General features: G+C 40.8%; 1 protein-coding gene across 2 annotated transcripts in view; it reads left to right on the top strand.

Moving 5' to 3' along the window:
* Positions 1-255: 255 nt before the first annotated feature.
* PRICKLE1 (prickle planar cell polarity protein 1) overlaps positions 256-25,375 on the top strand; it is a 131,148-nt gene continuing 106,028 nt past the window's right edge. The window contains exon 1 of one of the 2 annotated variants that reach the window (XM_003252283.3): positions 256-576. The gene's annotated coding sequence lies outside the window, so the exon portion shown is untranslated. The remainder of the gene's footprint in view (positions 577-25,375) is intronic. The other variant, XM_030822645.1, reaches the window with a different exon arrangement.

Genomic DNA, 25,375 nt, shown 5'->3' with positions numbered 1-25,375 from the left:
GGTGAACTTCTTTCTCCCTGCGCATAATCCGCCTGCTGCTCTGCCCCACTGGCTGCGCGCGGAGCGGGTCCCAGCCCTGCTCGCAGCCCTGCGCCCTGGCGCGGCCGGAGCCGGGCCCGACCTCGCTTTCGGGGCCGAGCCGGGGTACGCGTGGGCGCGCGCCCAGCGGCCTCGATCCCGCGGTGGCGTCCGCACTCCGCGTTTTCGCTCGCGCCGGGCCCCGCGGCCGAGGGCGGGGTGCGCGGTGGCGCCGCGGCGCGCGGCTCCAGAGCCCGAGCGCACTCTGCCTGCAGCCCAGCTGCCAGCGCCGCCTCCCGCGGCCGCCGCCGCCCGACAGCGCGCTCGGAACATGCCAGCCTCGCGCAGCCTGCGCTGACTTCCCCGAGACGCGCCGCGGCCGGCACGGAGACTTTCTGGGCTCTGGATGGTTCCTGCGCTGCTCACCCTCGCCCACCCCTGACGCCGCGGACCGCAGCCCCTCAGCCCCGCAGCCCCGCAGCCCCGCAGCCCCGCAGCCCCGCAGCCCCGCCGCAGCGCCGAGGACAGTGCAGCCGAGTTGCGTCTCCCTCGCGCGAGGTGAGTAGCAGCCCGGATCCTAGCGGATTCCGCAGAGGGGGCTGCGGCGCGGTGTTAGGGGGCGAGCGCCGCAGGGGCAGGGCCGGGCACCTTCGCTGGCACCGCCGGCGTCTCTGACACCCAGACTGGGTCGGTGTCGCAGAAGATCAGGGAGAAGGTCATAATCGGTTTGTTGGGCTATGTAGACAGGGAAAGCAGATATTGGCTGCAGCATCGCGAGGGCTCCGCAGAGGCTCCCCGCATGGCTCCTGTTTGCTGCATCACAACCAACTCTTCCCTTGGTTTTCTCCGGCGTGGAAACAGGTTCTGTAGCCCGAGGGTCGGGGCGATGCGGGGCGCCGGGAGGCGAGGGTGCGTTGGCGTGTTCCCGCCGCTTAGGATCGCCTGTCACCTACTGGCGTCCGGAGGGAGGGTCCCGATTCTCTCCTCTCGCGCTGGGGAAAGGGCTGGTGGCTTTTTGGCAGGGGCGAATCAACTCCCACCACTCTCCCCAATCCCCTGCCCCGCGATGGTGTTTTCTGAATGTAGCACAGATATAGGAAAAAAAAAAATGGGAGCGTTTTCCTCTCTTGAGGTAGAAAAAGTTGAAGAAACTGGGCATGTTAATAATTATTAGGAGCGGGACTCAGGATGCAGCAGAAAGCTGTTAAATTTTCATTACCCTCTAAGAAAAACAAACGGCATCGCCAGTGACTGTTGGCAGTGCTGTGTTATTCTTGGGACTTTGGGAAAATTGTTCGCAGATTGTCTTCAGGAGGCTGAAGAACGAGGTTGGGGGTTGGGAGAGAGGGAGGACGGCTGCATCACGCTGAGTTCCAGCTTGCCTAAGGAAGGTTCAGGATCACAAGCCGAACACGTTTGGTTGCTGATTTTTAAAAGGGTATCAGCGGCAGAACAGGCTATGAACCAAGGCAAACACACCACGGGAACCTAAAGGAAAAAAAAAAACCACCAACAACTACAACCAAAAAAACCTGTAAAAATCTGCCTCTCCTGCAGAGTTCACATGCATTTGTGCTATCAAATGGATGCATGTATATGTGTCTTTTAGGATAAGTTTTATGAATGACAAATCAATGAAATTGTATCTTGTATCTGTTCATACATACAGTGTTGTCTACTGCCTCGTTTTAATCAGTACTTCGGAAGGCTGTGCCTGCAGTTGATGTTATATAATTGACGTGGTTCACCATCAGACATTTTTTAATGTAGTTTTGGAGTAGAGGGAACTTCCATCTGTCTTTTCAGACAGGCCCAAGGTGTAGACTGGTGAGGGTTGCTAGTGTTTGCCGTACTCCGGCTCCAGATGTGTGAGCTCAGCTGTTGCCTGTCACTTAGGTGACAACTGGCCCTTCCCCACTAAGCCTTTGCTGTCTCCATTATCCTCAGTGAAGTGTCAGTGTTCAGCCGCCTTCTATCAGGAGTGGACTCTAGCCCCTTGGGAGCCGGCAGCCTTGTTTGACCGTCCCCAACATTATGTCTGTTTTCAGACTGTAGAAAGGAAAAAAAAATCCCATGACAGCAAGATAGATACATTTTGAATTGAGCATCACCTTAATCCAAAGATTCTGCTTTAATCAAGACAGTTCTGTAAGGATGACGCAATATTTGTCAAGCCTTTTCTCTGGAACAATATTTACTCCCACCAGGGGATTTTAAACTTAAACAGCAGCCATTCGTCTTGCTGTCTGGTGGAGCCTGGTTCAGTTTGCCTCCAATGTGGTCCTAGCCTTGGTGGAATAGGCTTGGCCTGGGACAGGAATCTGTCATTGTAGCCCAGCTGGAGTCTGAAGAAAGCAAAATACAGCACCTGCTGGTACCAGAGGGTTTCTAAATGCCATCAACTGGCGAGTCAGGAAACACAGAAGGAGATATTTTACAAGCTCTTCCAGAAATGTTTATACAAAGGATTTAGAGGTTAACAATGCATGTGCTCTACATATTAAAACCAAAAGGTGCTACAAATAAATGGATGTTACCCACAGTTAAGGGTTTGCACACTTGCTGATGAACTCGAAAATCTCCAAGTTTAATAAGTCCTGGCTAACATAGTATGATTCATTCTTATAAATAAGCCTCAAAAGGAAGGAAGGAAGGAAAAGAGGGAGGGATGGAGAGAGGGAGGGAAAAAGCAAGGAAAAACTGGATAGTTTATAGAGATAGACATATTGATGCAACTGAATAGGCTTAGTAAATTAATTTTTCCATCTTTAATTTGGTACTAATTGGCGAGTTATCACTGAGTGAGCCTGTTTGTTCATAGGTTTTAAAAAGAAAAATGATATATTTTACGAAAGTGACAGATTCAATCAGTTCTGCCAGTAACACCAGTGAAGCTTAAAAAGCTTATTATGTTTTTATAATCAAGGTCCATGGAAGCACTATTTGTCCATGGTGGGTGGTGGTGTAATAAGTCAGCTTGAGTCCCCCAAATAAAATCTAATATTAGCTAGGGAGAAATAAAGATCCCCTATAGGGTTAATAGCTGAACTCTTAACTTTAGAGTCAGAGGTAGTTAAGTCTAGTTGTTCCTAATATTCTCTCCTTTGATAATTCTGAAAAGACCAAAAAAGTTAAATTTTGTAGTTTCTTTAAGGCTTTTAAAAATTAAGCTGAAATGTAAGTTTTAAAAGTTGCATCATAATTTCTCTAAAATCTCTTATAATTGCTTGAAAGCAAAATACAAAGAATTAAGTATTATGAGTGATTGTCTATAATACTTATGAAATGGAACAAGAATCTTTGCAAAGTATTTTCCAGTAATTAAGTAACTCTCTTAATGGCCTATACCTATATTTTGGGCTCTCTAATATTATGGGAAACAATTTTCAGTAAAGATTATCATTACTTGTATTCTAGTTACTGCAGTTAATTTCCTGGTTAAACTAGTTTGTAAAGAGCGAATTTTTCCTTTTAAAGAAAGACAGGAAAGCTACATGCAGTGGTGCTTGGCTCTATAGCCCCAGCTACTGGGGAGGATCGCTTGAGCCCAGGAGTTCAAATTCAGCCCAGCCAACACTGTTAGACCCCATCTCTGGAAAAAAAAAAAAAAAAAAAAAAAGGTAATTTTAAAAAATCAAAGTGATTCTCATCTGTGAATAGAAATGTTGAAAGTATCACTTGACTAGAATGGACTCTTCCCCCTTGGAAAAAATAGCTGTCTCTTTCATCTCCATGTTATGTAAAATAATACCAACTGTTTAACCCTTATTAGTGAGAGAATATTAAGATTGCTTAAATCTATATATGATTATTCTACAATAAAGAGAAGGAGTTAGGAAAGTGAAAGGGTTGTGTTTCTGGGTTGCTTTGTTGGTTGATTGGTGTTTTAAGGGACCATTACTTCTTTTTCTTCTGGTCGCAGAAGAAAGGATTATTGGATTGCACAATAATATCTTTAGAAGGTTGGTGTGAGCAAGCAAGTTGAGAGAGGGAAGTATGGTAATCTGGGCGCCAAGTCCTGCATTGTTGCAGTTCCTCGAAACCTCATGCAGCCTATGGAACCAGCGCTCCACAACACGTGCCAAGGACCAAGATGGCATTGAGGAATCTGGAGCAGCCCCAAGCCTCTGACTTCCCCATCTCTGGACACACACAAATGTAGCGCCTCATCTGCCCCAGTAACTGGTAACCACATCCCCTTGTTTATGGTCATGCTGAACTGAAGTGGAGGTTAATTACCTACGTGTTGATGAATGAACATTTTGGAGCAGTGAAAAAAGCCTGGCCTAAAATTGTATGGGGAATCCGAGTAAGCTGCTATTTCCCCCGCCTTCCCCTCTCTCCTGAAACAGGGATGGCGAACCAGACAGGCTTTACAGGTTGGAGCACGCTGATGTCATGACACTTCTGGCACAGAGATGTGATAGAATAATCAGATCACTTTTCTGTATGCCAGAATGACACAATTTTTCCGAGAACCATTCCTGAGCCACTGGTCCACTGGCATTGACTATTTCCGGTTGTGGGGGGTGGGGAGGGTGATCAGACCTCTCAGAATGTAATAATTCTTCCTATGTCTCTGTTTTATGCACTTGTTTAGACTAAAATCTAAATGCATTTTGGTTATTTTTGAAGGGACCTCTCCAGGAACAAGAATGATTGCCCAGCCTGAACCGATTAGACCTTTCCAGCTTCATTCTCCTATAAAGAGAGATTTTACGTATAAAATAAAAGTAAAAATGTCAGCCAGGCAGAAGCCAATGTAAACATTTTAAAATGTAGAGCTGCAAACTAGCAAGCAGCTATCATTTGCCTTTACTTAACTTTCTTCTCCCCTAAGTTTGGTCCTAAGTGAGCCTAAAAGTCAACTGACCAATTCAACAGCAGTTGCATTTTTCTCACTGATAGATTTGGGGTAAACTCTTGGGAGAGATGCCTTTCATTTCTAGTGGATTACACTTCAGAAAAAAAAAAAAAAAGTTAGGGCTGTGTTATTTCAGTTGTTCTGGTACTGAAGTCATGGACTCCTTTCTAAGAGTTTTGTCCCAGCTGCTGATTTATAGCACTCACCAGCTTCTGCTTTGCGTGTGCTTCTCTCTGTGTCCTTTTCTCATTGGGTCTCTGGAAGAAAGATCTGTCAGTAATGCAATGAAAATATTGCCGTGAGATGCAGACCCGTAAGTAGAGTCCTCCATGCCGAGCACTCTTGCTCAGCTGCCCTTCTTTTATCTGAGGCAGAGATCCCCGGGCTTGCAATTATGGTCTTTGACTTTGGTAACAATTCTGTTTGAAATGTTTCCAATTACACACAATATTGGCGGCATGTAGCAGCTGCATGCCAAAAAGCATTTCGAAGTGTGTTCCAAGAATCAGGCTGTGATTGCTTTTAATTTAAATATTGGCTATTTGGTTTCCTGTGATGTTTTTTATAACCACCTTTCCCCCCATTTTTGTTGCCTTTAAAAAAAAAGAAGTCTAATGTAAAGTAGCCACCACTTAATGTGCTATAATATTGGCCCTAGTTTTCTAGGATAGCCATTTTCTTTGAGCAAGCATAACAAACTTTTTAATAAAGGAATTTTAAAGAAACATTTATAGCAGTTTGGATTACCCCAAAGAAGTAAAGGGGAAAAGGTTATCTTACAGCATATTGTAAGTAGCTAATGTTTTCAAGTTTGCCTGTCTCCCTCTTTAGGGACATATCAATATAATTATCTTTTTAGGTTATTGGAGATCATTTGGTACACTTTTTTTTTCCAGATTCCTCTATTTTTCTTCTTGTGGGTCTATGAAGAAGTGTTATAAAAGAACATTAAAAAGGTAGAGAGATCTCAATAAGAATATTCTTAAAATGGGGGATAGAGGGGAATCAGCACATAATTTCACGATTTTATTGGAAGTAAACTCTCCAAATCTGCCTCCTCTGTGGGCTTGAAATCTCTGAACACTGAATGCTTTTTAGAAACCTTTTAAAACTGGTGGTTTAAATCTTTTAATAGCTACCAGATATATTTGACTTATTAGATCTGAAAATAAGAAAATATACACTCTCAGGACTTGGAGTAAATGGACAGGTAATAGAACTGGGGAGTTCTGTTTCCAGGACAATTTTGGCCCACCTGAAACATAACACCTGAAGCTAGAGGGTATCCAAGAGGTGAGGTGCTAAGATGGTCCTAATTAAGGTGTTTTCACATAGGCTCTTTCAATCCTGGCAAAAACATCCTATAGAGGCCGGGCGCAGTGGCTCACGCCTGTAATCCCAGCACTTTGGGAGGCCGAGGCGGGCGGATCACGAGGTCAGGAGATCGAGAGCATCCTGGCTACCACGGTGAAACCCCGTCTCTACTAAAAATACAAAAAATTAGCCAGGCGTGTTGGCAGGCGCCTGTAGTCCCAGCTACTCGGGAGGCTGAGGCAGGAGAATGGCGTGAACCCAGGAGGCGGAGCTTGCAGTGAGCCGAGATCGCACCACTGCACTCCAGCCTGGGGGACAGAGAAAGACTCCGTCTCAAAAAAAAAAAAAAAAATCCTATAGAATATAGTGCTTCTTTGGGTCAAACAGTAGTTGACTTGCATAAATGCCAACATCTCTTCTGGCATCTTTGGAAATCTTCCATCATGTAATAAATAGTACTGTATAATCCAAATCTGTGAATGCCATGTTTCATGTAGCCCCTGTAGAGACAGCTGAAATTAGCCTATGCTGCTAGGGATGATTGAGATCCTGGAGGTTAGGTGACTGCCTAAATCCAAAGTACTACCAGTAACTAATGCTGTTGGAGGCCTTTGATGAAATACAGGAGAAGGTGTGAGGTTAAACTTAGCACAGTACTGTACTGCGAAGAATAGCACACCAAAAGATGCTTAGAGTTTTCCCTTAAATCCCCTTTATCCTTGGAAATTGTCTTTCGATTAAGCAAACCTTCTTGGAGGAAATTTGCTCAACTAGAGGTAAAATGAGGTTTATGTTATTTTACCAGCTGAACACCCTCGCTTGCCAGACACATCCACCTTACCCAGGCCCATTGCTATAGAGACAAAACCCACAGTAACTATGGTTGAAATAGAAAGTCTATTAAAACCTTTTTCTATATTGGCCAACTCCTCTGCCCCAGTTAAAATGCTGTCTTCTGTGTACACACACACACACACACACACACACACGAGTTTCAATCTAATAATAGTAAACTGCTTTAAGCCATGTATAGTTTCACCAAGGGCATTTGTACTTCTTTGGTTTCTTTTATTTCACTGATAAGCAAATATGGCAATTTTCGGAAGAAACTCATAACTTGTTAACTACAATTGATACTTCCAACTATCCTATTTACATGCATGAATAATCTAAGTTCCTAATTTGGGATCTGAAAAGGGGCTAGAATTCGGGGTGTCCAATCTTTTGGCTTCCCTGGGCCACATTGGAAGAAGAATTGTCTTGGGCCACACATAAAACATAAGAACGATGGCTGGTGAGCTAAATAAAAAAAAGAAATCACACACACACAACAATCTCATAATGTTTTAAGAAGGTTTACAAATTTGTGTTGGGCTGCATTCAAAGCCATCCTGGGTTGCATGTGGCCCACGGGCCGTGGGTTGGACAAGCTTGCACTATGTAGTATGGTATGTTGTTTTGCTTTGAAATATCTCTTTCAAATCATTTAGAGAATTTTAGGTTCTACATAAGAAGACTGCTTAGTGCTCTAATGTTGAAATACGTGTTATAATGTATGTCAAAAAGAGATTACATTTTACATTCTTCTGTGACTATGTAATTAATATGTATGTTCAGTGCTTGAAGTATATGCATGTTACATGATTTTTAGAAAGAGATAAAGTTAGGTCTGAAGTGCATTAGAGAATCACAGATGTTTCTTTTAAGAGAATACATATGCTTCATAGGAATTTTCAACTGCTTTCTGATGCTAAGCTTTGTTCACTGCAAGGATCATATGAATAATTTCATTGAGTTGCCCCAGTTCTTATTTACACAAGCCTTGAGAAAGGAGCTGAAGTGATAAATAACTTGCCCCCCTCACCTAGTTCTGAATTGCTTTAGCCTTTTATGTTTCATGAATGTGAAGGGAGGGAATAAAATATACAGAGAAGATGTTTGTGTTTAACTAACTTAATCATACAAGTTCCCTTTGTGGGCCTTCTATAAGCTTAAACAGCTTGGCAGGCTAATAGCCAAAAACATGTCCTCAAGTACTGCCAAAAGTGTTAAAAGCAGACCAGGCTTTCTCCATATTGAGGTACTGGGAACATATTTTTTTTAACCTTCTGAATTTTGGGAATAAATCAGAAAAATCACTCTTTTTTCTTTCCCTCCCCTTCCTTACCCACGGAAACCAAAATTATTATTCATTGCAGTGCTGAAATGAGAAACTGATAGGAATTATGATTTTTGTGTGAGAGTGTTTTAAACTAGCCTGATTTGGCTGTTTAGGCAGGAGGCAACCAGGTTATGGTAGTGTATCATGGATCTTTTTTTGTTACTGCTTATGCTGCCTGTGGACACTGGCTTCTTTGCTTTAGTTCCATAACATTTTTTTTGAGATGGAGTCTCCCTCTGTTGCCCAGGCTGGAGTGCAGTGGCATGATCTCAGCTCACTGCAACCTCCGCCTCCTGGGTTCAAGAGATTCTCCTGCTTCAGCCTCTCAAGTAGCTGGGATTACAGGCACATGCCACCACGCCTGGCTAATTTTTGTATTTTTAGTGGAGACGGGGTTTCACCATGTTGGCCAGGCTGGTCTTGAACTCCTGACCTCAAGTGATCCACTCGTCTCGCCCTCCCAAAGTACTGGGATTACAGGCGTGAGCCACCTCACCTGGCCTAGTTCCATAACTTTTAATGAAATACTTTGTCGATTTATCCTGTCTTTTTCTCAAGCAGAGATCCCAAAATAGACAGTAGTGGAGGGATGTACTATAATAGTACAGAAAAAGCCAGTTTTTTTTTTTTAACAGTTTTTTGGATTAAAAACCAAAAAACTCAGACTAGTACAATAACTGTGTGATTTTTGAGCCAGTTTCTCAGCCTCTCTGGGCTTCAGTTTCTTCATATATAAAATGAGGGAATTAGACTAGATCAGTGCATATTAATCAAAGGATTGAATCACACACATCTAAATACAAATACACGGATTTTAATGCAGTAGGTTTTCAGTGCAGTCTTGCACTTTTAGCTTGAACAATCTCCTCAGGTGATTCCAATGTACAACTGCTGCTGAGCCATTAAATTAGGTGATGTCTAAGGTGTCTTTCTCGTTCCAAAATTTGTTTCTAATCCTACTAGACCAAATTATCTGCCTGCCTGCTTTTCTTTCCTTTTCCTTTTCCTTTCTCTCCCTTCCTTACTCTCTCTCTCCCTTTCTGCATCCTTCTTTCCTTCCTTCCGTCCATCTGTCCTTCCTTCCTTTCTCTTTTGTTCATTTATTCACTCTTAATGACTGCTTTTATTCCTTAAAAGTAGTCATTGATATTTTGCTGTCAAAATATTATAGATGTCATTTCAACCTGGAAATGAAGATCTACGTTCTGTGCCTGTGAGTAGATGCTAATCACAAGGAACCATGTTTGTTCACCATTGCACGCCTCATGCCTACCACAGTGCCTGGCGCATAGTAGACACTTGACAAATACAGGGAGCCCAAAAAGTCAAGAAACTTAAAAATATATATACTGTTATGTTTTCAAATAATATGCTCCGTGTATATTTTGCCGACTTCCAAACACCTCTCGCACAAAGTACCTCCAAATTTAAAACAATGAACATAATTGTTTATCTGAAAAACAACATAGTAAATACATTATTTTCCTTCAGTTTCCAGACTTTAGGCATACTCCACGGTGCATTTATTGTATTTTTCTGCAGGTTAACAACTGATCTCATTGCTTTAAATTTGGAATTACTTCAACTGGAAACATATCTGGAGGTTGACAGAAAAAGATGTTGAGCATATTATTCAAAAGTATAATTAATATACTGTTGAAAAATAAATTGATCCTGTGTTTCCTCACTTTTTGAGCATCCGTATTTGTTGAATGAATGAATTCCAATTTTCTGTGTCAGTTTAAGAAATATAATCTGGTCAAATCACTGTAAAGGTTTTTAAATGTATCTGGGGCCAGGTGTGGTGACTCACACCTGTAATCCCAGCACATTGGGAGACCGAGGCGGGCGGATCACTTGAGGCCAAGAGTTCAAGACCAGCCTGGCCAACATGGTAAAACCCCACCTCTACTAAAAAACAGCAAAAAATTAGCTGGACATGGTGGCAGGTGCCTGTAATCCCAACTACCCAGGAGGCTGAGGCAGGAGAATCTCTTGAACCCGGGAGGTGGAGGTTGCAGTGAGCCAAGATCGCACCATTGCACTCCAGTCTGGGTGATAAGAGCAAAACCTATCTCAAAAAAAAATATATATATATAAACTCCATCTCAAAAAAATAATAATAATAAAGAAGACATATGATACCTACTTTACTTGATTTGTTGCTGTTTGTTGCCATTTTGGGGGAGGTTTTATTATTGTTTTGTTTGGTTTTTAATTAAAAGAAGAACTTTAAAACTCACTATTCTGAAACCTGGCTAACTATCCAATTTCCTTTGAACTTTTACACTATACAGACGTGGCCAGTGGCAAAATCAGCTAGCTTTAGCACCTTCTTCCTACCGTATGCCCTCTGCCAAATCAAACCATCAGGGTCTCAGAATGGAAAATTCTACCTGAATTATCTACCTGGGTTGTTTGCACGTATAACTGGAAAACTCTCTTTTAGTTATTATGTGAAGAAATACTGTGAGGCATTTTAGGAAAAATACTTAACTGTAGCTAGACAGTTCAAGGATTAATTGAAATAAATTGAGAGCTGCTTCAGAGTATTGTATAAAGCCTTAATATTTGCAGATTTGACTTTCCTGAAGTTTCACAGCAGATCTCCTTGTTTGTACTGGACTTTAAGCTAATGTTAAAAGACAAGACATGTGAAATCACAGCTCACTCTGTCCCTTCAGGTCTCTGCTCAAAAGTCATCTGATGTCAGCCTTCCCTGGTCACCCTGTAAAAAATAGCAGCATCCCTGCTTTTTCCCAGTCACCATCTAGCACCCCCCAATCCTCTTAAGCTACTGTACCTTTTTTCATAGCACTGTTAGATATTTATTGTGATAGCTATCTGTTCCCTGAAGATACCTCTGTACTGTTTTGCCTACTGCCATTTTAATGTTGTATATAAAATAAAGATAAGGTCAGGAGCAGTGGCTCACACCTATAATCCCAGCACTTTGGGAGGCCGAGTGGGCAGATCACCTGAGGTCAGGAGTTCGAGACCAGCCTGGCTAACATAGTGAAACCCCGTTTCTACTAAAAATACAAAAAATTAGCCAGGCGTGGTGGTGCACACCTGTAATCCCAGCTACTCGCAAGGCTGAGGCAGGAGAATCACTTGAACCTGGAGGTGGAGGTTGCAGTGAGCCAAGATTGTGCCATTGCACTCCATCTTGGTCAGTAAGAGTGAAACTCCGTCTCAAAATAAATAAATAAATAAAATGAAATGAAATAAACACAAATAGTAGCCAGTATTCTGTTTTTATCTGAGCTAAAAATGTTTTAGAAAGGAGATAGAGATATTTTATTTGGAGCATTTTTGTGGGTTTTTCCCCCCAGCTGAAGTGGAGTTTCTCAGTTGTTTACCCTTTTATCTAAATAAAGCCAGAGAAACATGATAGAATAGAAGGAAAGATACTTATCAAATAACCCTCCTTCCTTTCCCACACTCCCAAGTGATCAAGGAAATGTAATCATCTAGCAAAGGGATGCTATATTAATAGAAGATTGAATACGTGCAACAAGGAAGCTATGTGACTTCCTTCTTCATAATACACCCATGCCACTCTGTAATCTTAAAAAAAAATAGAGGTAGAATCTTCAGAGAGGCTTGTGATGTTGCCATGTATGTTAAAACATGGATGACAGACTGTCTTTCACTCAAACAATCTCCTGATTTAAATTTAAATTAGCTGAAAAGCTAATACTTTAAGTGATTTCAACCAGCTTGCTAGGAAACCTAGTTGCTTGAAATTATTATTTTAATGTCTCAAGTTCCGGAGCTAAATTGGCAGTGAGTCCGTTTTCCTATTAAGAAGTTGAGCCAACTTATTTATCCAGAAATTACCATGTTTAAACTTGGGGGTTCTTTATTATAGTAAGACTAATACCTCCAAAGTACACAAAACACTTTCATATTCATCTCATTTATCTTCCTTCTGTCTTTATGTGCAGGTCTGACCAAGGTTATCCCAATTTACTGATGAGGAAGCTACCTTTTAGTTCGAGATGCAGCTTCCTAAGGAGCTTTGGTTTGCCAGTTCCTAAATAAATGAATGTTTGCAGTTAAATTTTTAGAAAGAAAAGAAAAAAGAACAATAGAAAGGGAAAGTAAGCAAGCACTTGTAGCTTACCCAAAATTGTTTGATGATGTTTTATGGTTTCATAAATATTGCTGTGCTTATGTGCGTTCTATATTAAATGCTTTTACATAATTATTGCATCTCCTACTAACTTGCGTGGGATCTTGGATGAGTCACATAATTTTCTGGCCTTCGTACCCACTCTGTGCCTCAGTTTCCTCAGTTGTAAAGTGAGGAGAGGCTGATGATTTTTTAAGCTCAAAATTTACTTGACTCTAAAACTTTGGAGGCCATAACTTCAGGGGGATAGATAATAAATAACAAATGTGAGCTGGTAGTATTATTATTAGTCTCATCATTCTCACTACCCAAATCCCAAATTAGAATTTTTTTAACAGTCTATTTCAAAAGTATTCATATGAGCCAGGTGCAACTTATAAAGCTTTATTTATTATTCAGTGTGGCCAGTTAAAATTCAACAATAGCTATGTTTTAAAGGCCTGAGGGCCTAAGAGAATATACACTTCCCCTGATCAAAAGTCTGGTTTATAGTTTACCTTGGAGTTCAATGTGACAGCTAAAAAAAAATTGCAGTGATATTAAAGAGCAAATTATTAATCAAATGTTGTTACAACAGTGGCATACTTGTGTTTATACTAAAAAGTACAAATGTGGTTATTATGTTTATACATGGGAAATGTGGACAATTTTTAAAGTAGTACTCAAATTAGCATGTTCACTTGTTGACACACAGTGATTAGAACTGTGTTTAAAATGTGCGTGCCCATTGACCAAACTGGATTTAATTTGGGGAGGCTTACAGAGGGTTTGCTGGAAAATAAAAATAACCTAACATTCATTTTAGTTGCATTCCTAATATTTTCAATAACCCTAATAACTTTATCTTCCAAACTCCCCAGATAAATGCTGGTGTAACTATGCAGTATGTAGTGAAACTCTTCCTATATTAATCTTTGATAACACATGTTGGCATATGTCACCATACCTACTGGCCTGGATGTTCCTTTTAGTAGCATTGTAATTAATTAAATCACTCACTTTTCAGCAAATTCTTAGGACCTCAGGTCTTGTTCACATTCTAATTAGGCTGCACCCAAAGTTATAAGCAGCCCACCGGGAAGCATTATACTATCTGTATTATATCTGAGATTAAGTTTTTGAATTGTTCAGATGAACACAGCAGTGAGCCATGGTGTGTCTCCCAGAAGATTCATAAGTGACTATGAAGTGCTGTAGCAATAGGAAGAACTAATAAATGTGACATTAACAATCACCAGTTTGAATCTGGGTCACTTCAGCCATGACTCAAAGATCAAACGCTATCAGATGGTAATGACTGTGTGAAAATTCTGCAGGAAGGCATTTCATTTCTTAATGACACCTTCGTGGGCCTTCTCAGCAGACTGTTAGAGGGTTGAACAGAAATAAAGTCGAATATGCCCCTTGGTCTGGAGGCTAGCGCTCCAGGGTACGGTTGACACACTTTTGCAGAGATGCTTTAGGAGCAGTTCACAGTGTTTTCTGTTGTTCTCTCTCCTTAAATGGATCTACAGAACCTTTCATCTTTTGCCTCTTTTCCTAACCATTTATTCCCTTCAAAGTGATAGGGGCTGTTTTGCATATTCTCTGCCTTCTTTTCTCTCCTCTGAAAAGTAAGGAGAAATTGCACTTACAAACGCATGTTAACCATTTAATGTTAAGCTTTCCCATTTTTATTTCAATTTGGTGGCATGGTTTTCCTTTCAACACACCTTTATTGAGTGCCTGTGGTTTGCCAGGCATTGTGGTAGGTTCTGGGAATACAAACATTACATAGAAGTGGGTTCAGTTTTTCAAGAGCGCAGTGTTTCGTAAGGGAGGAAGGCATGTAAGCACTTACTGGCAATATATTGTTGTAAAGGCAGGAATAGAGAAATGTACTGGATATAGCAGTAGCACAGAGGCAAAGCCTGAAGTTATTTGTTCTATGTGGACTACTAAGGGAGGCTTCAAAGAGGAAGAGATTATTGAGCTAGGTCTTAATGACTAAATAGGAATTTGGCCAAGCCATTATCAGAATAGCAGAATGGGCCAGTTTAGGCAGAAGGAAAAGTATATACAAAGGCAGGAAACATTAGACAAGCATTATGCTTAGTGAATTGCAAGTTTTTTGTTGGTTTTTTTTTTTTTTTGGTTTTTTTTTTTTTGAGATGGAGTTTTGCTCTGTCGCGCAGGCTGGAGTACAGTGGCACTATCTCGGCTCACTGCAACCTCCACCTCCCAGGTTTAAGCTATTCTCCTTCCTCAGCCTCCTGAGTAGCTGGGATTACAGGTGCCCACCCCCATTCCCGGCTAATTTTTGTATTTTTAGTAGAGATGGGTTTTACCATGTTAGTTAGGCTGGTCTCGAACTCCTGACCTCAGGTGATCTGCCTGCCTCGGCCTCCCAAAGTGCTGGGATTATAGGCGTGAGCCACCGCGCCTGGCCCAAATTGCATGTCTATTTGGCTATAAGATTAACTGTACTCTTAGGGACTGATTGCCACCTTTGTAAATCAGTTTAAATCAGAAATAACATGAATTGTGACAACTTTGATTGTAATCCTGGCTTTTCTGTGGCTGGCCTTAAGGTTCTGAGTAACAACTCTCTGTGTTGCTTCTTAAATATAGCAATTACCTGGCCAACCTACCAGGTGTTTACACTTGTGTCTTTTCATTGTTATGTTGTTACAATCTGAACTTATTTACTCTTTAGTTTCACTGCCAGGTTAGAATTTCAGCCTCAAGTGTTTAGACAACATTATGTAATGAATATTATGCTTTTATGACATTTGCTTTAGTACTGTAAGAGCTTTCCATGAAAGCTAATGGTTGAAAAAAAAAAGAAGCCCGAATGTCACCAAGTGGCCTCCAGATGTGTTTATTGTGTTGGTATCTCTGTTTTGTTTTCATAAAACTTTTTTTTAATCTTAAAAAAAAAAACAAAAAAAAAGCTTTACCAAGCAGAAATAGCAGACAACAGTCTCATAGGAGATGAACTATTTTCTTCATTTCCTGATTGTTATGTTTTGAACTCCTGCTTAAAAAAACAGCAACAACAAAACTTACGATTCAGTTGAAGAAAACCTCCACAACAGTATAAATACTGTACTTTTAAAAGCAAATCATGTGTATTCGTTTGTTTTTTGAAGGTAAACTCACTTCTTAGGTTGAAAGGTTCTGCCTTCTTAGGTTGGAAGGGTCTGTTTTAATATGTGATTCTTCAATATGGTGATATTAAAATTGTGATTTAACATCTTTGAGAATTTCTGCCATCTAGTTGTTCACTGAGCAGTCAGAATGTTTTCAGGCAGTCTGGTGTGTGATAAATATTTTGTAGCATATGTGGCTGAACATGCCAATTTCAAAGAGCTTTACAAGCTTTAATTAATTTTCACAATAACCAGACACAATTTGCTTTATTGATGGAAAGTCCACAGACAGTGGGGTTCAGAGTGTTGCCCATATTTATATAGCAAAGTGGTTTTCAAACTTTTTTGTTGCTGAATGCTTTTCTCAAACACAAGATGATCTGGAACCGTAGCATGGAAAGTAGGATTGCTTTTGCTGGGAGGCGGAAAGGAGTTTGTCATAAGGCAGCTGTACTTATAAACACACACAAGATACCTAGTTAAATTTTAATTTCAGATAAATAATGAATAAGTTTTTAGTATATGTGTGTCTGAAATGTTGCATGTCCCCAAGAAATTATTGGTTGTCTGTCTGAAATTTAGGTTTTACTGGGCATCCTCTATTTAACCTGGCAACCCTAAGCCAGTGGCCATAACCCCATCCCTCAGCTCCCTTTTCTCCTTCCAGCCAGGTGGGGTTCCTGGTTCCTTGAACACAGCTTGAAAACCACAGACAGGAGAAGTCTATACAAATGCTGAGAAATAAATAATAGTACATTTTTCTTCTCAGTCCTAAATGTAGACAATATTACCACTTCCTTGGCTATGTTAGAGAATCTTCATGATGATGCATACACTGCCACACATAATAATTTTAAAGAATGATTGCTCAGGCTGGTGTGGTGGTTCATGCCTTGTAATCCTACCATTTTGGGAGGTCAAGGTGGGTGGATCACTTGAGCCCAGGAGCTTGAGACCAGCCTGGGCAACATGGCAAAATCCCATCTCTGCAAAAAATAGAAAAACTAGCTGAGTGTGGCAGCACTGGAGGGTTGATTGAGCCTGGGAGATGGAGGCCGTAGGGAAGTGAAATCTTGCCACTGCACTCCAGCCTGGGCAACAGAGTGAGACCTTGTCTCAAAATAATAATAATAATAATACAGAAAGAATTATGCTTTGCTTTTCCTTTCTTTTATCTTAGAATAAAATACTTTCTCTCCCAATCTTTGGGAATAATGTTTAAGTTGCCTATTTGTAGAAGCTAAAACCTGAACTCCTGTGAGTTAAAGAGAACTGATGGTATAATCCAAATTGCAGTTGGCCACATAGTCAATAAAGAGAAGAATAAATAGGAGTTTGTGAGTATGCCTCTAAAGCAGCCCAGCGCAGAATTGTCTCATGTGGACTTCTCCTTGTCTATTGGTCTATTTGGCAAGCACATCTTGTAGTGGTCCTGGCTTGATGGCAATGCCCATTGAAGTAATTCTGTTATTTTGCTCTAATATTTTAAAGGAGCCCTCAGATATTGCTCTCGGTTCTCAAGTCAACTACTCCACAGAGCATTTTATTTATTTAGCCATTAAATATTTTAGTGTAAGTGAGTACAGTCTGATTAGCGATCAGAAATCGCTAAGTTTGTTTAGGCTGAAACACTCCTCCAGTGCCCAAGGAACTCACTGGATTAACTGATTTTTAAAAATGTTTTCTTAAACGTACAAGAAACGGAGGACCACAGCCTGGATCTAAGGAAATCTATGTGCTTTGGGTTCGATGCTCTGCATGGGTGACCTACTAACTCTATGTAAGATTTTGTATTTGCAAAACGTTAGTAGTGGTTTATTTCCTGGTGGTTAGAATAGGAATGGGTATGATTTTATTCTTAAAATTTTTTTTTCCTTTAAGACAGAGTCTTGCTCTGTTGCCCAGACTGGAATGCAGTGGTGCTATCATGGCTCGCTTGCGGCCTCAACTTCCTGGGCTCAAGCAGTCCTCCTACCTCAGCCTACCAAGTAGCTAGGACTACAGGTGCATGCCACCATGCCTTGCTGATTATATATATATATATATATATGTATATTTGTAGAGATGAGGTCTCACTTTATTGCCCAGGCTGGTCACAAACTCCTAGACTCAAATGACCCTTCTACCCTAGCCTTCCAAAGTGCTAGAATTACAAGCTTGAGCCTTGATTTTATTTTTTTATGCCATTCTCAGGTTTTTCAAAATGTGTGCTATAAGCATGTTATTTTAAAAACAAGTTTATTTATTTATTTATTTATTTGTTTGTTTGTTTATTTGAGACAGAGTTTTGCTCTTGTCGCCCAGGCTGGAGTGCAATGGCGTGATCTCGGCTCACTGCAACCTCCACCTCCTGGGTTCAAGTGATTCTCCTGCCTCAGCCTCCCGAGTAGCTGGGATTACAGGCGCCCGCCCCCATGCCCAGCTAATTTTTTGTATTTTTTAGTAGAGATGGGGTTTCACCATGTTGGCCAGGCTGGTCTCGAACTCCTGGCCTTAAGTGATCTGCCCGCCTCCGCCTCCCAAAGTGCTGGGATTACAAGCATTAAGCCACCGCGCCCAGCCTAGAGATATATTTTAAACAATGTTCCTGTGCTTAAATGTTCCAAAGTAGAGATGAAGATCATCTGGGATATTAATAATTTTTTAAAATCTGCAAATGTTTATATATCTTTCAAGGTTAATTGTATTGTGAAATCTGCCCAAATTATTTACTCTTAAAATTTCTCTCTCATTCATTCATTTATTCATTCAACAAATACTTACTGAAGAAATATAATATAGACATAGTCCTTTATATCACAAGAAAGGGGCTGGTGGGTAAAAGGAAAAGAAAAGGAAAGTGAAAGATGTAACCCACAATCTTTGTCCTTCAAGACTTCACTATGTAGTGGGGCAGGACTGGGGCATGTTCTCATATAGGTACCCCTGAAATGGGGAGAAAAGATGATTGGCCTCTATAGCAAACGAGCTCTTTGATGCACAGTGATAGTAAATGACTTTCATGAGGCTGTATGTTACTATCAGTACCAGAACACCCAGGACACCTGAATTCCTATTAGGGGTTCATACTCCTGCATCATAAAAACAAGCGCAAGCTCCTGTCCATCAGGTGGGTCTGAAAAGTCATCACAATCCCTGCTGCTTTCCAAGCCCAAGGCCTGGGACCAGGGAGTTCATCTGCTTCCTCAGATAAGACCAGCCCCAGAACTGGCTGCAGACTGAGGCTAGGATCCACCCCCACCAGCTTTAAACACAGCCTGGGTTTGTGCTGGATGCTGTCACCCTTCTGTTCTGTAGCCTGGTTTCAATTATTTTGGTTTTTAGCTTCTTTTTGTATTCTCTTGGAGGAGACAATAGCCTGTAATTTTATTCCTGTAATACCTCTTCATAAAACCCGTTTACTGATCTTTTTTTTTACTCTGAAACTCATTCCAAATCTACGATATACAGTAGTCCAAAATATTTATGTTTTTTTCTTTTATAATATTAACACATGAAAAAAGTTACCATTCATTATGTTTACCTCCTTTCACAGTTCAAATAGGGTAAATTTTACTCTCTGTTTCTCAGTGGCTGGATGAAGGCAGAATTTGACAGGCAATTTGAGGGGATTTGTGTAATAAAGCGTAGAAAACTAAAGGTTTTATATATGTTAAGACAAACTTTGGGTCAAAGTTAAATTCACACTTGCATAGTAAATTAAACTGAGTTATTGTTGACATTAATATGTAAATGCTTGTAAAAATAATCTACCAGATATACAATATAGTTGCTTTAAAATAAGGCTAAATATTTTATTCTTTATTTTGATTGGATATTTTAAAGGTTATATAATAATTTAATAATTTTCAAGAACTTACTGAATACAGAATTTTTATTTATTTATTTATTTATTCAGAGACAGAGTTTTGCTCTGCTGCCCAAGCTGGAGTGCAGTGGTACAATCTCAGCTCACTGCAACCTCTGCCTCCCGGGTTCAAGTGATTCTCCTGCCTCAGCCTCCCAAGTAGCTGGGATTACAGGCACCCACTACCATGCCTGGCTAATTTTTGTATTTTTGGTAGAGATGGGGTTTCATCGTGTTGGCCAGGCTGGTCTCGAACTCCCGACCTCTGGTGATCCACCCGCGTCGGCCTCCCAAAGTGCTGGGATTACAGGCATGAGACCACTGTGCCCGGCCCAGGAATTTTTACTTTTAAGAGGCACATTTGAATTTGGAAATCCACTGAAGTGGATATGAAAGAACTTTCCTAAAGGATTTTTTTTACTTATGAATAAACTAGGTATTTTCTAGAAAGAGAAATATGGGTGCCATTCAAAATTGCCTAATCATAATTCTGTGAGCTGTTGAAATCAAACAAATGCCTCGATCAGTTGAGCTGCCAGATGGAATTTTATCTAAAACCAGTTCAGCTGCTTTCATACTTCAGGACTCCTGTGAATTTTATCACAAAATTACTTCATACTCCATTTGGAAGGTAGTTACTTAAGCATGGAGTATGACAATTGTTTAACAGTGCACAGTGAAAATTAAATAATTTATGACTCAAAGAAGGGAGCTATATCTAATTGAAACATCTAGGGTAATTCAGGTAGGTGGTCATAACCGCTCAGGTGGCATGCACTATTCCAATTCAGATTGGCTAATGAGCCTATAAGGCTTTGCCTTGCTTTTCTTGAGTTTACTTGTCCATTAGCACAGTGCCACCTAACATCACGCTGAGACATTGATTTTGAATTGATTCACAAAGAAGTGCCGGGGGTCACTTAGTGACTATCTAGTCAATAGCAGGTATCCTTTGCAGATCTTTCATTTCAAAGTCTGTGCTGTTTAGCTGATGACACAATCTTTCGGCTTTACCATCCCGAGCAGAATTTCCCAATGCCACAGTGCTCATCTTAAACATGAAGACTGGTGAAGTGATGTGTTGCCATTATTGATCCATCTGTTCCAGAGATTATGTCACCACAAAGGAGTTAATTGGTCTTGTTTTGAGGGTCACGTTTAATTGCATAGGTCAGCAAAGGAAGATAAATGACTACTTCTTTAAGTCTGTGCCTCACTTTTTCTCTAAGACTGCTGAAACAGTACAATCGATTTCCTTATCGCTACAGCTGGCACCATAAGAATGACATACAAGCTGAAAAAGATTACTGGTATATAAAAACCTGAGTTAATGAGTCCAGATAGTTAAATATAGAATATGCTTAAACCAACTTGCTCACAGAAATCTTCCCACATCCAACAGGAAGAAAGGAGGCACTAGATGGCAGTCTTCAACAAACTTGAAATGACATTTCCTCTTAAAAGAAATGCGTTACTTAAAAGCAGTCACGTCTGTTCTGAATGAACTTAGGCTTGAACTCTGCATGATAAAAATTGCAAATCTACGGGCATTATGTACTTCAATGTCACATTATCGAATTTTGTTTTGAAATGTAAAACGATTCCATATATACTTTAAAGGTCCATTGCTAAATTAATTACTGAGTTATTTTAATACTTATTTTAACTTTACATTTTAAGATGCCATCAGAGAGCTTGTTTCAGGATGTAACGGCTAGGGAAAAGTGATGGTATATCCATAAAGTGAAAAATTATGCAGCTGTCAAAAAATAAAGATGTAAAGTAGTATGAAAGGATATTCAGGACATATTTAAGTGGAAAAGGCAGATTATAGACTAGTATGTACGGTGTGATCATTCTTTTGTGGAAAGTAGTATGCCTTCACTGTGTATTGGTATGTCTGTGCTGCTCTCTGAGAGATGGGATTATGGATTATGGATTTTTTTTGTTTCTGCTTATCATTTTTCTATCAAAAAACATATTTCAGTAGACACCAGGGACTACAAAAGATGGGAGGGTAGAAGAGGGTTGAAGAATGAGAAATTACCTATTGAGTACAACGTTCACTGTTCAGGTGATGGCTACACTAAAAGCCTAGACTTCACCATCATGCAATATATGCGTGTAAGAAATCTGCACCTGTACCCCCTAAATCTATAAAAACAAATTCAATTAAAAGATATATTTCTTCTGAATTATGATAGTTTTAAGATGTACATAATAGAATAAAATTGCCTTGCTGATCTGAGATGAACTTTTTGAAAATACTGCTTACAGTCATTTCATTTTATTCATCAAGTGTTTTTGCCACCTTACCCTATGTCCTTTCTCATGTTGCTCAGTTAGTATTTACACCATGAGATTTTTGTTATTTAAAATAATGCAGGCTGGGCATGGTGGCTCACACCCATACTCCCAACACTTTGGGAGGCCAAGGTGGGAGGGCCACTTGAGTTCAGGAGTTTGAGACTAGCCTAGGCAACATGGTAAAACCCAGTCTCTACAAGAAAATACGAAAATCAGCCAGGTGTGGTGGCATGCACCTGTGGTCCCAGCTACTCGGGAGGCTGAGGTGGGAGGATGACTTAAGCCTGAAAGGCAGAGGCTGCAGTGAGCTGAGATCACGCCACTGTGCTGCAGCCCAGGCAATAGAGCCAGACCCCATCTCAAAAAATACATATGTAAAATAAAATAATGCAAAAAGTGTTCCCTATTTTTCAAAGCATAGTGAAAATGAGGCTATATATATTAGCAAATTCTAGGCAGATCTCAAGGATGATTTATATGTTAATTTATTTTCTTTAGTTTCATATCCAGTTAGGTACTTACTGGACCAGATTCCATTCACAATGAACATTTATGAAACACCAAAGATGTGCAAATCATACATTATTGGGAATTAAAAATACTGGATTGTGAAGGAGATGAAGGTTTTCAAGGGTTATTTTTCCCTATGAGCTATTCTTCATCTGTGTGTACGTACATGTGTTTAGAGAGGAATGCGGAATGCATATCCCCACCTAAAGAAGATAACGCTTATACCTCTTTTCTTTTTCTTTTTTCTTTTTTTTTTTTTTTGAGATGAAGTCTCACTGTGTCACCCAGGCTGGAGTGCAGTGGCACGATCTTGGCTCACTGCAGCGTCCGCCTCCGGGGTTCAAGCTATTCTGCCTCAGCCTCTCGAGTAGCTGGGATTACGGGCGCCCACCACTGCGCCCAGTTAATTTTGTATTTTCAGTAGAGACGGGGTTTCACCATGTTGGCCAGGCTGGTCTTGAACTCCCGAACTCAGGTGATCCATCCACCTCGGCCTCCCAAAGTGATGGGATTACTGGCATGAGCCACCACACCTGGCCAATAATGCTTATACTTCTTATCTTCTCTCTTGGACATTGATATTTTTGCTCCTATACTACAGGTAGAGAAGAATGTCATTTGGGGAAAAAATTGAAATATTTTTAAAAATTAATAACAACACACCAAAAGCTTACTTCCATTTGAGAAACACTCCAGAAATAAACTGACAAGACTGAAAATTTCTATAGCAGACTGTATTGTAGTAGTCTTCATAAAGCAAGTTCACAAAATACAGTTCATTCATAAGGAGTCAGTGTAGACTTTCGGGGAATATTAGAGATCATTGAAAAGTATATCCTGCCCTTAATAGAATACCTAGCACAGAATAAGTATTCGGTAAATATTTGTTCAATAATTGATGGTATCCATCGAGGAGTTTTGATCCATCAACAGACCATCTGGATTGAAAACCTCTGTATACTTGGCATAAGGAGCTTTAGAGAAGGGTACAATGGCTCAATCTGCTGGACATTTTGTTAAGGTATGTTGATCCCCCATGAGGCCAGTTTCGTTCCATTGTGAATAATTGTTTAAAATAGTAATATTAAATAATCATCTCTTTGCCCCTCTTGTGTTTTATTTTCTACACCCTGAACTTTGAGGTCCTTGAGGAAAACAACTGCAGTATTAAGAGTTTCTATTTTACAGCCGAGCATATGATAGTGGCTCAAAAACTTTTTCCTTGATGAACAGATAAATGTTTCTCAATTGAAAAGCCAAGTTTCGGACACCAGGCCCTGATGACTGTATTAACCCCAGTGAGAGTCACTGTCCACTTCTTTATCTCTGGTGCCTGGCTTGAAATAGCACAAAATGTTTGATGAATGGAAGGAGAGTGGAAGAGAGAGAGAAAGACAGAAATGTAATTAAAGATTCAGAGTTTAAGAATGCTTTTACACACATTCTCATTTAATCCTAATAACAAACCTGTAGGTCAGTTGTCTCATTTTATAAATGAAGAAACAGGTTCCAAATGGTTGAGAGAATCCCTGTGATTACACAGTTATTGAATATAAGCAGCCAGCCCAGAATGCAGATGTTGTTACGCAGGTCTGGTCCACTCTACCAGCTTGCTTGAGGCCCACATTTGGAGTACTCTCTGTCTCACAGCCACCTCCCCCTCCAATTGCTGTTTGCCATCATCCATCCTCAAACCCTCTCCACCGTGTGTATCCTTCTAGGTTAGTAGCTTCAGCAACCACCGAGTTATTCAACCTAGAAAACTGGATGTTATCCTTAACTCCTGTTCTCACTTTCACATTCATTCAACCACAGGTCCCATCTAATTTGCCTCCTGGACATTTCTGGAACCAGCTTCCCCCTTCCCTCCATTCTTTCATCCCATTCAATAACCCACCTAATTCCAGGCTTCTGGCCTCTTCCACAAAGCAGAGTGATCTGTCCAAAATGAGGAGCTCATGATACCACACCTTTGTTCCAAATGTGCTTCTACTAAGAGCCCTCCACAGCCTGCTGTGCACTCCTTCACAAACCTCCTGCCAGTCTCTCCCTGGCCTTTGACCATCTCACCACACAGCCTGGCTTCCATTGTCCCACATATCTTGCAGGGTACAATCACATGTTTCCTGTCCCTCCTCCCATCCCTGGTTCTTTGTTCTGGCTCATTTTAGGAGAATATAGTACTCACCAAATCAGACTTCAAAGCAGGAGACTTGAAACAAAGCCCTGGCAGCTCCCAGAGGGCAGTGTGGCTCTTCCTTCAGTCCCTTAGCCCAGTCTGTCCTCAGCACTCTCCTGTCTCACCAGCCTCTGGGATCCTGACTGAGGTCGGGGCTGGTTTAAAAAGAGAAAAAGAAGGTAGGGAAACTGGATGTGCATGAAAAGCAATTCGCAAAAGTAAAAAGCAGATTTAATCAAGTACACGTAATAAATGGATAAACCCGCAGGGTTGGCCAAGCTCTGTATGACTGCTTTGGTTGTTGTGGGGAGTGAACCCATAGAAACAGTTCCCTTTTTATTTACCTTTTCCCTGTCCCTGTGCCTTTTAAGGATCCCATTGTTGATTTCATGCTGCTTTATTTAATGCCAGTTCATCATAGCCTTTACCACCTTTGAAAAAGTACCAATTTGGGGCAGGGGACTGGGATAGGACACTTGCATCCCACATCCCCTGTTCTGTTCTCCTTTTCCCCAAAACACATCCCTCTTGAGAGAAGTACTTTCTTAAGTTTCTTGGTTCTTAATGTGACCCCAGATCCTTCCTGCCTTCCAGCCACTGCTGTCCCCCATCCCTCCAACTCGCCTGGGCTGACTAGACTTTGAGGAACCCCTGTTTTAAAACTTCCAGAGCTGATGGCCGTGCCACTTCCCCTCTCCTCTTCTCAGGCTCTACCCCAGATGTGCTGTGCTGGCCAGGGTTCCCCCAGTACTGGGAGAGCTGCTGCTCCCAGAACTCTAGGAATTTCCGCAGGCAGCTTAGATTTCGTGAATCTGGGAACACAATTAAGCTACTAATATTTGTTATTTGTCCTTGATTACACAGACTCAGATACTTAGGAATAATGTTTTTAAACGTGATATCTAT

Source organism: Nomascus leucogenys, chromosome 11, assembly GCF_006542625.1.
Source record: "Nomascus leucogenys isolate Asia chromosome 11, Asia_NLE_v1, whole genome shotgun sequence".
Taxonomy (NCBI): domain Eukaryota; kingdom Metazoa; phylum Chordata; class Mammalia; order Primates; family Hylobatidae; genus Nomascus; species Nomascus leucogenys.
Note: the sequence above shows the minus strand (reverse complement) of the source record. Positions and strands in the feature narration are given on the sequence as shown.